This window comes from Scyliorhinus torazame, chromosome 9 (genome assembly GCF_047496885.1).
Source record: "Scyliorhinus torazame isolate Kashiwa2021f chromosome 9, sScyTor2.1, whole genome shotgun sequence".
NCBI classification, from domain to species: domain Eukaryota; kingdom Metazoa; phylum Chordata; class Chondrichthyes; order Carcharhiniformes; family Scyliorhinidae; genus Scyliorhinus; species Scyliorhinus torazame.
In genome coordinates, this window is record NC_092715.1 from 184,428,375 (window position 1) to 184,439,512 (window position 11,138).

Sequence of the window (11,138 nt, forward strand, 5' to 3'; positions counted from 1 at the left end):
GTTTTTGGCGCCGGTCGGCGGACATCGCGCCATTTGCGGTGAATCCCACCCTCTCTTACTCAACTTGGACATAAATTGAGCGGGATTCTCCTGCAATTGGTGGACGGCCCGTACCGGCGTCAAGAGCGGCGCGAACCACTCCGGCATCGGGCCGCCCAAAAGTTGCGGGACCAGCCAAAAACGGGTGGCCACTTAGCCCATCGAGGCCCGGAGAATTGCTGGGGGGGGGGGCGCAGCCAACGGGCCCCGACCGGCGCGGCGTGATCCCCACCCCAGCCTGAAAATCTCCTCTGAGAATTTGGCAGCCGGTGTCAGAGCGGGGGGCGGGATTCACGCCGCCGCCCCCGGGGATTCTCTGACCTAGCAAGGGGTCGGAGAATCTCGCTGAACAGCTGCAGCTCTTGTGAAGTATGTGTTGATTTCAGTATCAAGTGACAGATTGCTGATGGTTGTGGAGCTTCGATATGTGAAGCTATCAACGGCCCAGAGTTTCACATTGTCAATGCAGATAGATGACAGTATGGCAACATCCTAGACCATGATATTGGCCTTCCTGATGTTGATGGTCAAACCAATCTCTTTACAGGCATTCAAGACTCATGTCTAATATTCAGAAATGCCACTTCACCCTCACACACATACCAGTGTTACCAGCTCTCACTCCCCCCGCATACCTCTAACTATTCAACTATGCCAGGCACATCACACAAACACAGTGGCTGGTATTCTCCATCCATTGCGATTCACTTTTCCTGTCAGCAGTGCACCACTGCCCACATGTTTTCCGGCTGTGTCGGGTGGCTTCAATGGGAGATTCCATTGACAAGGGGGAGAAAACAAAATCACGACGCCAGTCAATGGCGCGCCGCCAAGAAACATGCGGCTGGGCAACCAGAGAATTCAGCATAGGCACTGCCATTCTTCCCTCTTTCTTCCAAGACAAGGTGACACACAATAAAAATGAGCAAAGCAGAACCCATACAGGGGATAGACAACTGTATCTCCTGAACCGTATGGAGGAGAAGGATCTCAATGCCACGGGGTTGGCTGCAAGGTGGTCCCTGGTACCTGGTGTCACTGAGAACATTGAGGAGTATTGGATGTTCCTGCCTTATGCTCCTTCTCAGCTCCCAGCACACTCTCGTCATGCTATCTCCTGAGGTCCCCATAATTGGACCCTGATCTCGGAAGAGATATTTGGCCGTTTTGAACCCAAGACTTTCCTGACCTGTGGAAAGGTTTTATGAAAATGGGGTGGGATCAGGAAGGGCAGAGGAAAATTGTTTCTCCAGCAAGAAAAACTAAGATCAGCGTTTTGCCACCTGATTCACACCTCCATTGAAAGATGAAGATCCGGCTCCTGGTGTGATTCTAATGAAACTGTTTGATGTCTTCACCAATGTCTTTATATCCCTCATATAATATGGGTTGTCTTATGAAAACAGGCTAAAAGTTCTAGGCTTGTATCTGCAAGAGTTTACAAAAGCAAAGAGGTGGCTTGATTGAAACAGACAACATCCTGAGGGTTCTTGACAGGGCCGATGTGGACAGGAGGTTTCCTCTTGCGGAAGAATCTGGACCTAGAGGTCACTATTTAATAATAAGGGATTGCCCATTTAAAACGGAGATGAGGCAAAATATTTGCACTCAGAAGTCCGTGAGTCTTTGGAACTCTCTTCCTGAAAAGGAAGTGGAAGCAGTGTCTTTGAATATTTTTAAGGCAGAGGTGGGTAGATTCTTGGTGAGCAAGAGGATGATGGGTTATCGGGAATAGGTGGAGTGCAGATTTGAGGTTACTCTCCATGATCTGTTTAAATGGTAGAGCAGGTCCGAGGGGTTGAATAGCCTACTCCTTATTCATATGTTCAAAACCAGAATTATTCATTGTGCACCAAGGATGGTCCAACCAACTTTCTATACAATCTAGCATAACTTCTCAGCTGTTTGAATTCTATGACTCTAGAAATGAGCGCTGGTGCTTGAATTGCTTTTTTATGACGTTATTAACCTCCTACATTTAGTGATCTGTGCATTTTTACCCCCAGGTACCTCTATTCCTCTACTCTACTTAGACATTTGTTTACCAATGGGTTTTGCCTCCTTATTCTCCACACAAAATATACCAACTCACTTATTTATTTTGAAGCTGATGTGTCAATTAAAATCCTATTGTAAAAAGGATGTACTTCTTTTATAAAGAGAAGGTTGCCTGTTTCTGGCTAGATTTTAGTTAACTGTAATCCCATTAAGACGGCCAGACTGCCACAGTATGCAACTTTATATTCCACCAAGTGGAATGAAAAGGAACAGACACCCAAACCCCATTGGGAGCATGCAAGATCGGGTCAATGATTCAGCCACCTCATTGCCCAGGACGGGTGAATCCTGGGAGAGCTTCAAATCAGGCTTCGTGCTGGGCCGGTCGTGAGTCACCCGAATCACTACGCCCGGCTCGATCTGTATCACACCCTCGCTGGAGTTACAGCCGTGCCTGCGAGGCCTCAACCGGGCGCCGAATAGGACTGGTTGCCACAAGCAACAACCAGGCGTGATAGTACCTTGGGGGTACTCTGAGGCCATAAGAGCCCCTGGGTGGTCTAGAACACTCCCCTGGCACCCAAGTATCCTTGCAGTGTCACCTAGGCACCCAGGTGGCACTGCCAGGGTGCCGGGGAACTGACAGGGTGCTAGCTAACAGTGCCCACGGTGTTGGGGTGGTTCAGGGCCTGGAGGGGTCCAGGTCGGGGTCACCTCTGGGTCACATGGGTGAGGGGTTTTGCATCTGTGAGGCCATCAAGCCATCTTTAAATATTGTGGAGATCCATAACAGGGACAATCACATCTGCAGCCTGTCTGTCCCACCAAACACTCCCAGGACAGAGCCCTGCTGCAGCTTCTCTTATGAAAGTCAATTTCATCCCCTTGACTGTGAGCAGCCTTTAGCTTCACAGCTGAAGGCTTTTTCATATGAGGATTTAACCTTGTTAGTTGTGAGAGCACTTCACACTCCCGAATTCTCAAGTGCTTCCTCGAAGACACAGGTGCCATGTCTGAGAGGAAGATTAGTGAACTGGATGTCCAGCAACCTTTGATGCCTGAACACTTTGCCTGAACTTTAGGAGCGTCAGCACCATAGAGGCAGCTGCCAACAATCAAACACAAAAGCGCAGTTCTTCACTACTGAAGATCCTCTCGCGGACAAAGAGTAAATGTCTGAATGAGCAGAGGGCAGCTGAGCACAACCTCCCGAATGTTCCGGCAGAGGTCTGGGGTCCTGGGGTTCCTGATGTAGTTGGGTGAGAGTGCGCAGAGCCAGGTTTGTCAGCATAACTGGCTCTCTGGATGACACTCTGAGAAAAGCATGACAACCATGGTGAGGATGGGGGCAGCTTGGGGAATTTGAGGGTCCCGAGATGGAAGCGCTGACTGATGGTCGGTCTCTCTCCTTTTCCAATTCCTTCCAGAGACAAAACAATATTTGCTGGTTTGGATCTCTCAGAGGCTGCCTTCGCAGACAAACTCCGCCGAAGACCGCAACTCCAACTCTGGCTGGAGGCAGTACCTCATGTGCAGGGGGTTGCCACACACTCTGAGGACCAAATTTCCATCAGGCTAAGGGGGGGGCCAGAAGGGGACGCCAGCAACGCCCAAGGTGCACAGGTGTCGTTGGTCCTTCCATGAGCTGATGGATAGCATATGCTGCAGAAAATTGTATCTCAACAAGGGGTCAGTGGGACACATATGCCATCGAGAGGTGACAGATGCTCTGTATGCTCAGGCACCAGACTATATCACCTTCAACCTTGACCAGGCCCACTAAAATGCCCAGACTGCCGGATTCCCCGTCATCGCCAGGATACACCAGGTCCAGCTGGCAATCAGTGGCACTCATGTCGCCCGGCGAGCATCGGGGCATCAGTGAGTGCCCTATATTAATAGGAAGGAGTTCAGATCATGTGCGACCACCACCTGAGGATCATGCATATGTGTATCTGTTTCACAAGGAGCGTGCATGAGAGCTACATCCTGGGAGATTCAGAGATCCGGGTGTCTTCGAGGACCACCCCAGGATGACAGGTTGGCTCGTGGCAGACGCTGAGGACATGGCTGATGATGCTGGTGCGTAGGCCTGAAACTGAGGTGCAGACCGTTATATTGCACCCCATGTTGCTACCCATGCTGCCGTTGAGCAGTGATTCGGTTTCGATGCTTGGCCACTCTGCCAGTGCCCTGCAGTGCACCCCCCACAGGGCCTCCTGCTGTACCTCCACAATCTGGCACATCAATGACATGCTGGAGGAGGAAGCGGAGGGACATGAGCCCTCATCTGAGGAGGAGGAGAAGGAGGAGGCAGACCACGAGTGGCTGGAGGACGACCCAGAGGAGGAGCCGCAGAATGGAGGACAGTCTGCGGCGAGTGTCCAATATGCCAGGGGGACCAGGAAGGCCCTCGTCATCTCCAGATTCTCCTAGGACAAGGCTATTCCTGCCAGGTCAACAACCCCCACCCTCTTTCCCAGAACACACCCCTCTCCATGTCCCCTCAAAGGCGCAATCATCCTCTGGAGGGCATGGAGCTGGAGGGCCCCGGAGACTTACTGATGTCACCCTGTTCTGCCCGCTGCCCTTGAGATGCATTGGTGTCAGGAGTAGGGGCGGGGGGGGGGGGGGGGGGGGGGGTTGAAATCAGAAGAATTGGAGACCACCTGTAGTCTCCTTGGTGGCAGGCCCAGCATTGAGCTCCAGCGCTTCCTCCTCCCTGACGGTGCCTGTAGGGCCCTGGGTGATTCCATGGGATGGAGGGCAGCTGGAGTGAGCTCCAGAAGCATCTGTGTCATCTGGTTCTGCCAGTCCTGGAGGCTCCCAATTATCTGCAGCATGGTGCCAACGCCCTCAGCGATGATCATCAGTGCCTCGGCAATGTCCAGCTGTGTCTGGGATGAGTCCCTCATTGACTGGGACATGATGGCGAGACCCTCAGCCATAGTCATCACAGACTGAACCATGCCACTCAAGGCAGGGCTCCAGGTTTTCCACTGCGGTCGCCATCCTAACAGTGTTTGCCTGGGTGCTAAGGATCACCGGCATCAACTCATGCACCTGAAGGCTTTGGGACTCCTCAATTGGCCTTGCAATTGCTGACACCCCCTCCTGGATTTCACGCTCTGGCCTATCATCTGCATCAGCTCTGAGCGAACCTTGTCCAGAGGCTCGACATCTGGCTGGGACCCAGCTGAACCTGGAATTCCGCAGACCTTCTACCTCTCCCATGCATGTTCCTGCCTCCACCTGATGTGCATCAGCTGCCGTGTGATGCTCACTAGACAGTGCCCCGAAGTCTGTCCGCCAATGTCACCCACTGAGGTGTGAGTCTCTGCCATGGTGGAGGGTGCGAGTGATAACTGCAGGACTTCGCCAGTGTGCTCCTCAGAGCTCTGCTCCGAGGTGTTCTCTTGGGTGGCAGAAGGGAGGGACGACTCCGGATGGCCCAGCCTCAGCAGATGCTGATCCTGCAAGACAATGGACATGTGATCAGTGAGACAGAAAGATACTTTTGTCAGACATTAACTTCACTTCAGACAGGTCAACTGTATCCTCATCTCTCTTCAGAAGGCCAACCTCTCTGAGGGTCACTGCCCTCTCCTTGGGCAACCTCATGATCTCCGGGGCCTGTTCCTCATAGGACGTGAGGACTCAGATCTCTGGGACTACTCCACCCTTCTTCGCCTTTTCCCTCTTATTATGGGTTATCTTATCCTGAAGGGACATAGAGAGGGCAGTGTGAGTGGCAAGTTTGATGGGTCAAAGGGGTCTAAGCAAATGAAATGGCACGTGTGGGCACTACACCTAGACATGAAGTGGTTGGGCTGGTGGGTGCCAGGGGGTTCTGAGGAACAAGCTTGAAGATCGGATGTGGGGAGGGTGCGAGGAGTCAGCCAGTGGATTGGGAGTGTCGATTGGGGGGGGGGGGGTTGGGAAATTGAGCAGTGGCACGTGGAACTGATGCCAGGAGAGAGGTGGTAATTTGCTCTTGCAGCTCGGTGGAGGTCGTTCATCTTCTTCCTACATTGGACTGCGGTCCTCCTGGTCATGCTGCCCGCACTCACTGCTGCTTCCACTGCCACCTAGGCAGCATTGCTGACCCTGCTGCTGGTTCTCCAACCCCCTCGGGGGAACAGGGCGTCCTGCCACTCATCGGTGGCGACAAGAAGCCTGACCAGGACGGCATCGCAAAAGTGAGGAGCAGGTCTGCGTGCTGTTGTTGACTGGGAATGAGTGGTGAGGGAGCGTTGAAAAGTAGCTCCCCCTTATGAGCAGCGAGCAGCTGAGGCACCAGTTGAGCAAATCAGATGGCAAGGGAGCCAGGTATGTCAGGATTCACGTGTGGGGTCATTTCTGGGACTAGGTGCGGGTGAATTCAGGCCGCAATCTCACCAATGTGAATCACCCCGCCAAACATGCCCAAAACCAGACTTAGTTTCAAGTCCATTGAATCGCACCCTAAAGCACAGATGCCCTGAATCAGAATTAAAAGGAAAAAAACAAAACTGGTTAGCTCTAACTGGGGGAACCTTCTTCGATCACAGCGAGGACAACCTGACCGTACCAACTTCCACCCAGCACCTCTCACCCCACTCCAGCTCTGTTCATCTTCCTTCTAAGCAAGGCCGGGGGAGGCAAACACAAAAAGCAACCCCCTCCTCCCACCACAAGGATTGTCAGGCCATTTAAGGCCCAAGTATATTGAGGATAAAGAATAAAGGCTGTGCACAAATCCTGTATCCAGTAATCATCTTAACATGATGTGAACTTGTTAAATCAGGATAATCAATGGTCCCGGCCATCACACCCACATTGTTCACTTGCCTGTGAATGGAAAAAATTGACAACATATAAAGTAGACAACAACAGGATCAACAGGCAGCAAAGTCCATGATAACAACCGAGATACAGAAATGAGAGACAGTTCTCAGAACTTCTTCAATGACGCACAAAGAAAGCTGAAATCAGGATGAAGCAGGATCATCAGGATCTCTCAAGGATTTTGACGAACAAAGCATCGTTACTTCCACCGTGCCGTCTGACTGGAACCCAAGCGGTCAACAACCTAGGCTCCGGCCGAGGGGGATGATTCGATCTGCTCTGCTACCTCTAACCCCTCACAACCAACATCGGAAGCCAGACATCACAGGACCAATGGTTGGAAGGCCATGCCTACCCCAGGCCTTGAAGACAGGATTAGACATGCTCTACCTAATTTAATTTGCCCAGCTTTCAGATCGAGATTCCCGAAACATGGCACCTCATTCTCGATCTCAGCTGGGAACTTCTCCACAGCCTCACCTCGGGGACCGGGTTCAGCAGCACTCCTCTCCTGTTCCCCCTCTTTCACTCCGACTCCTTCAGGATGGACAACAGGCCATGCAGCAGGAACTCGACTCTGCAGAGGCAGGCTCCCACCAGGGGGAGTGCTCTCTCTCTATTGCAAGGGCCTTGTCATGCTCCACCATTGCCTCCGTAGAAATGCCTCATAACTCTTTATTAAATTAAATCAGATCTTGACAACCTGTACCTCAAAGCCGAAATCTCCAGCCAGAATAGCATCTTCGTAGGCAGCCATCATCCGTTGATGTTAGGGCGGGAGCCGCTCAAAGCAAACTGTGCCATTAAAGGCAGGGCCCCATCCTAACTCTTTCTAGCTGCCATGAACAGGTGAGGATTTAAACATCTAACTCAGCTCTATCATGCAGAAACACCAATCAGCAATTCTGGGGACATAGTGCAACCTATGTAAACCAAAAATAGACAAAAAAGAAATGTGCATAAGGGTGAAAAGACGGATTAAAAGATAAACAAAGCCAGAGCTTGCGAATACAGAGCTGTTCCCATGCTCAAATCACGTAACTCCCCCATAACTTCATTTTGCTAAAATGCTTATTCTCATATTTAAGGGCCTGAGTTCACAAGAGACTTTTGAGGCGAGTGCAACAAAACCTTTTGCATGGTGCTGCGCTGGTCTTGATGTGCTGTCCCCCACTCTGCCAGGGCAACCCAGCTCCTGACCTCCATCTCCATGCCTAACTTGTCTTCATGGACAACACTGTGCTGCTGGACCCATGGACTCTCCTGTATCACCTAGTCGGATCCATACAGTGCCTGGGGTTGGGGACACAGGGGCCTCCTTCTCCCACTTGGTGCCACACACCAGTGCCTATCTGGATTGCACTGTGCTGCGGGACTCCTGCAGCCACCACAACAAAGGACCGAAGTTCAACTGGGGCTGAAGTTCTAGGTGAGGGGTGGGGGGAGTGACCTGATGAAGACAAGGGGAAGAATGTGAAAGAAGGGTGTGCTAGGAGTCGGTTGAAAGGTGAGGGCTCACATTGGCACATCGGGGATCAGACTTCTTCTTGGGGTGCTATTCTTTTCCCATCTGATCATGTGCAAGGCTGTTTAAAACTTAAGTGAAGTGTTTCAAAATGGTTAGTTTGCATCATTTTGAAAACATTGCATTTCTTACATTTTCTCTTGGAAAACATTGCGAAAATCAACATTTTTGCATTTAAAATGGACTCCAGAGCCTCTCAACATTCATACAGAAGTGATCAGGTTCAGTGACATATCCCACATGTCTCCACAATAATGGTCTCCCCAGGTAGTGTGAGCACTGAGTATTAGAAGACTGACAGGAGCTCCATAATTGTGCATCAAGTTTGAATTTCACTGTGAATTTTATCATTAATAATAAAAATGTTTGACTGGATTGCTATTGTTATCATCATCATGGATGTGTCTGGTAAGTATTTCTGGATGTTGACAATAAACTCATAGGAACATGTGGTACAGAATAAAGCCATTCGGCCGATTATCTCTATGCCAGCTCTTTCAATGAACTGAATTAATCCCATCCACAGCTCTTTAGCTATTTCCCTTTTCAAGTAATTATCTAATTCCCTAGGAAGTTAACAGTGAATTTGCTTCCATCTCCCTTCCAGATCATAACTTGCTGCATCCTTAATGCTGAAGAAGCTCATTTCAGATAGTGGTCCTCAGATACGTTCCAGGAGGCAGGAGAAAATTCTCAGTGTGTTCTGAAACTTTCTGTGCAAGGAAACCTACCCTACCCATTGCTGCCAAATTAGCATTAGGCCTTGAAATAAGGATTAGGCCACATGTAGGTGGCCTAGGACTGGATTTCCCATTCGAGGCAGGAATCAGTTGGAGGGCCAATCCCACCTTGTGTTCCCGCTACTATTGCCAGCCTGACGGATAGCAGGACTGCTGCCTAGCTAGTGCTGGGGCTGGGTGGGGGGGTCGGTGCAGGAATGGTAGTCTGGAAAATGGAGGTAGGATACCAGGGAATTGGGGCACATACTGATGTGAATTAGCAGCCATCGTTGTATTCGTAGTCTGTGTATGGTCTTTTAAAAAATGAGAGGATCTTCATGATCAAAATGGTCAGGGCAAATGGAGCACTAGAACCTGAGATGGGGTAGCAAAAAGTCAGTTATTAAAATTTCATTGCTGCTCATTGTCCAAAATCCCACTTCTTTGCCATCAAATAAAACTGTGTGCTGCTGCCCCTTTTCCCACCAGGATTGAGCCAGTTAGCTTCAGAGAGCTGTGCACGGTTGCCAACCCCCCCACCCCCACCTTCACCCCATTCAAAATCTCAGGAAGTCAGAAGGTGAGGTATCTAATGATCTCAATCAGCCTAATTAACGAGGTGGGAAAGTTCACTTTCCTGCCCGCTCCTGTTCTCCCTCCATCCTCTCCATCCTTGGGGAAATTATGAGAGCTGCAGGTCGAGGCAGAAGGTCATCGGCGCCATTTTGTTGCCATCATGCCTCCATTCTGTCTTGATTCAGGATGGGAAAATCTGGCTACCTGACCAGAGTTGGGTAGGATGCTTTTCGGTGTCCTTGGAGTGCAGAATGTTGGTTCTGTACATGGATAAAATGAGAGCAACAAGTTCCAATATTTAGCCATTGAGTTATCTTCCACTGCAACCTTTGCTGCAAAAGCTAACTGCAGGGTAAAGACTATAAGCACTAACTACCCAGAAACATAAGCAGAAAATGCTGGAAATGCTCAGAAAAGCATCATTGGAGAAAGTAAACGAGTTAATATTTTGGGTATGGTCCCCTCATCAGAACTGGAAAACATTACAAAGAGGAGAATGACCTTTAAATTACTCAAAGGATAACAAGAGACTGTTAAATGGTGAATAGGCCGGAATTCTCTGCTCGTTGGGATTCTCTGTTCCCGCTGGCCTGTGGGTTTGTCAGCGGCGTGGGGTGACTTCAATGGAAAATCCCATTGACAAGAGCGGGAACAGAGAATCCCACCACCAGCGAACACCGTCCTTCCTGCTGCAGAGAAACACGGGGGGGAGAATCCAGCCTAAAGTATGAGGTGTTAGGACGAAGTGTAGTAACAGAAATTAGACTTGTTTAAGAGACACCGTGACAATGTGACGTTGGGGAAATAATAAAAAAGAAAAGTTGGTCAGGTTCCTCCTTTTTCTTCTTGGACAGACCCACAGCGTCAAGGATGACTTGCTACCACTCTGGGGAGGTGGGTTCTGCAGTGGCTGAGAAGTCGAATCCTGGATCCGCAGACACTGCCACAAGTTTCACAGGTGGTATTTGATGAGGTGAGTGGGAAGCTCTGTTCCCTCCTTCCACTGTTTAATGCTTGGTCTCCGCATGCTCCACCCTACAACGCTCGAGGTGATTGGTGCCTTCGCAGGTGCTTTTTCTCCAGTTTGTGCATTCTAAAGCAAGTGATTCCCATGTGTCAATGGGGATGTTGCATTTATTTAGAGACCCCTAGTGATCGCTCGCCATTACGGAGCTCGGAGTAGAGCACTTATTTTGGGAGTCTTGTGTCGGGCATGCGAGCAATGTGGCCCACGAATTGCAGCTGGCCGAATATCCCCAGCGAAGCCATCATGCTGCGAAGCACCAAAGAATAGGTGGCAACATTTCCAATCCTCACCAAACATAAGTATTTTCTGCAGAGAAAAAGAAGAAGTGAGAGAACTTAACTGTCTTTGATGAGGTCTAGGAGCTGTCAATCATAGCTAGATTTCTTTAAACATTGCGATTAGTTTCATAACTGACTGCTTGAAAGTC

At 50.1% G+C, this 11,138-nt stretch overlaps 1 long non-coding RNA gene across 1 annotated transcript in view; it reads left to right on the forward strand.

Annotated features, from left to right (window-relative positions):
• The window catches only part of LOC140430050 (uncharacterized), a 116,313-nt gene extending 105,662 nt beyond the window's left edge, over nucleotides 1–10,651 (forward strand). The window contains exon 3 of the long non-coding RNA XR_011949299.1: nucleotides 10,539–10,651. This is a non-coding gene — a long non-coding RNA (uncharacterized lncRNA). The remainder of the gene's footprint in view (nucleotides 1–10,538) is intronic.
• The last annotated feature ends 487 nt before the right edge of the window (nucleotides 10,652–11,138 follow it).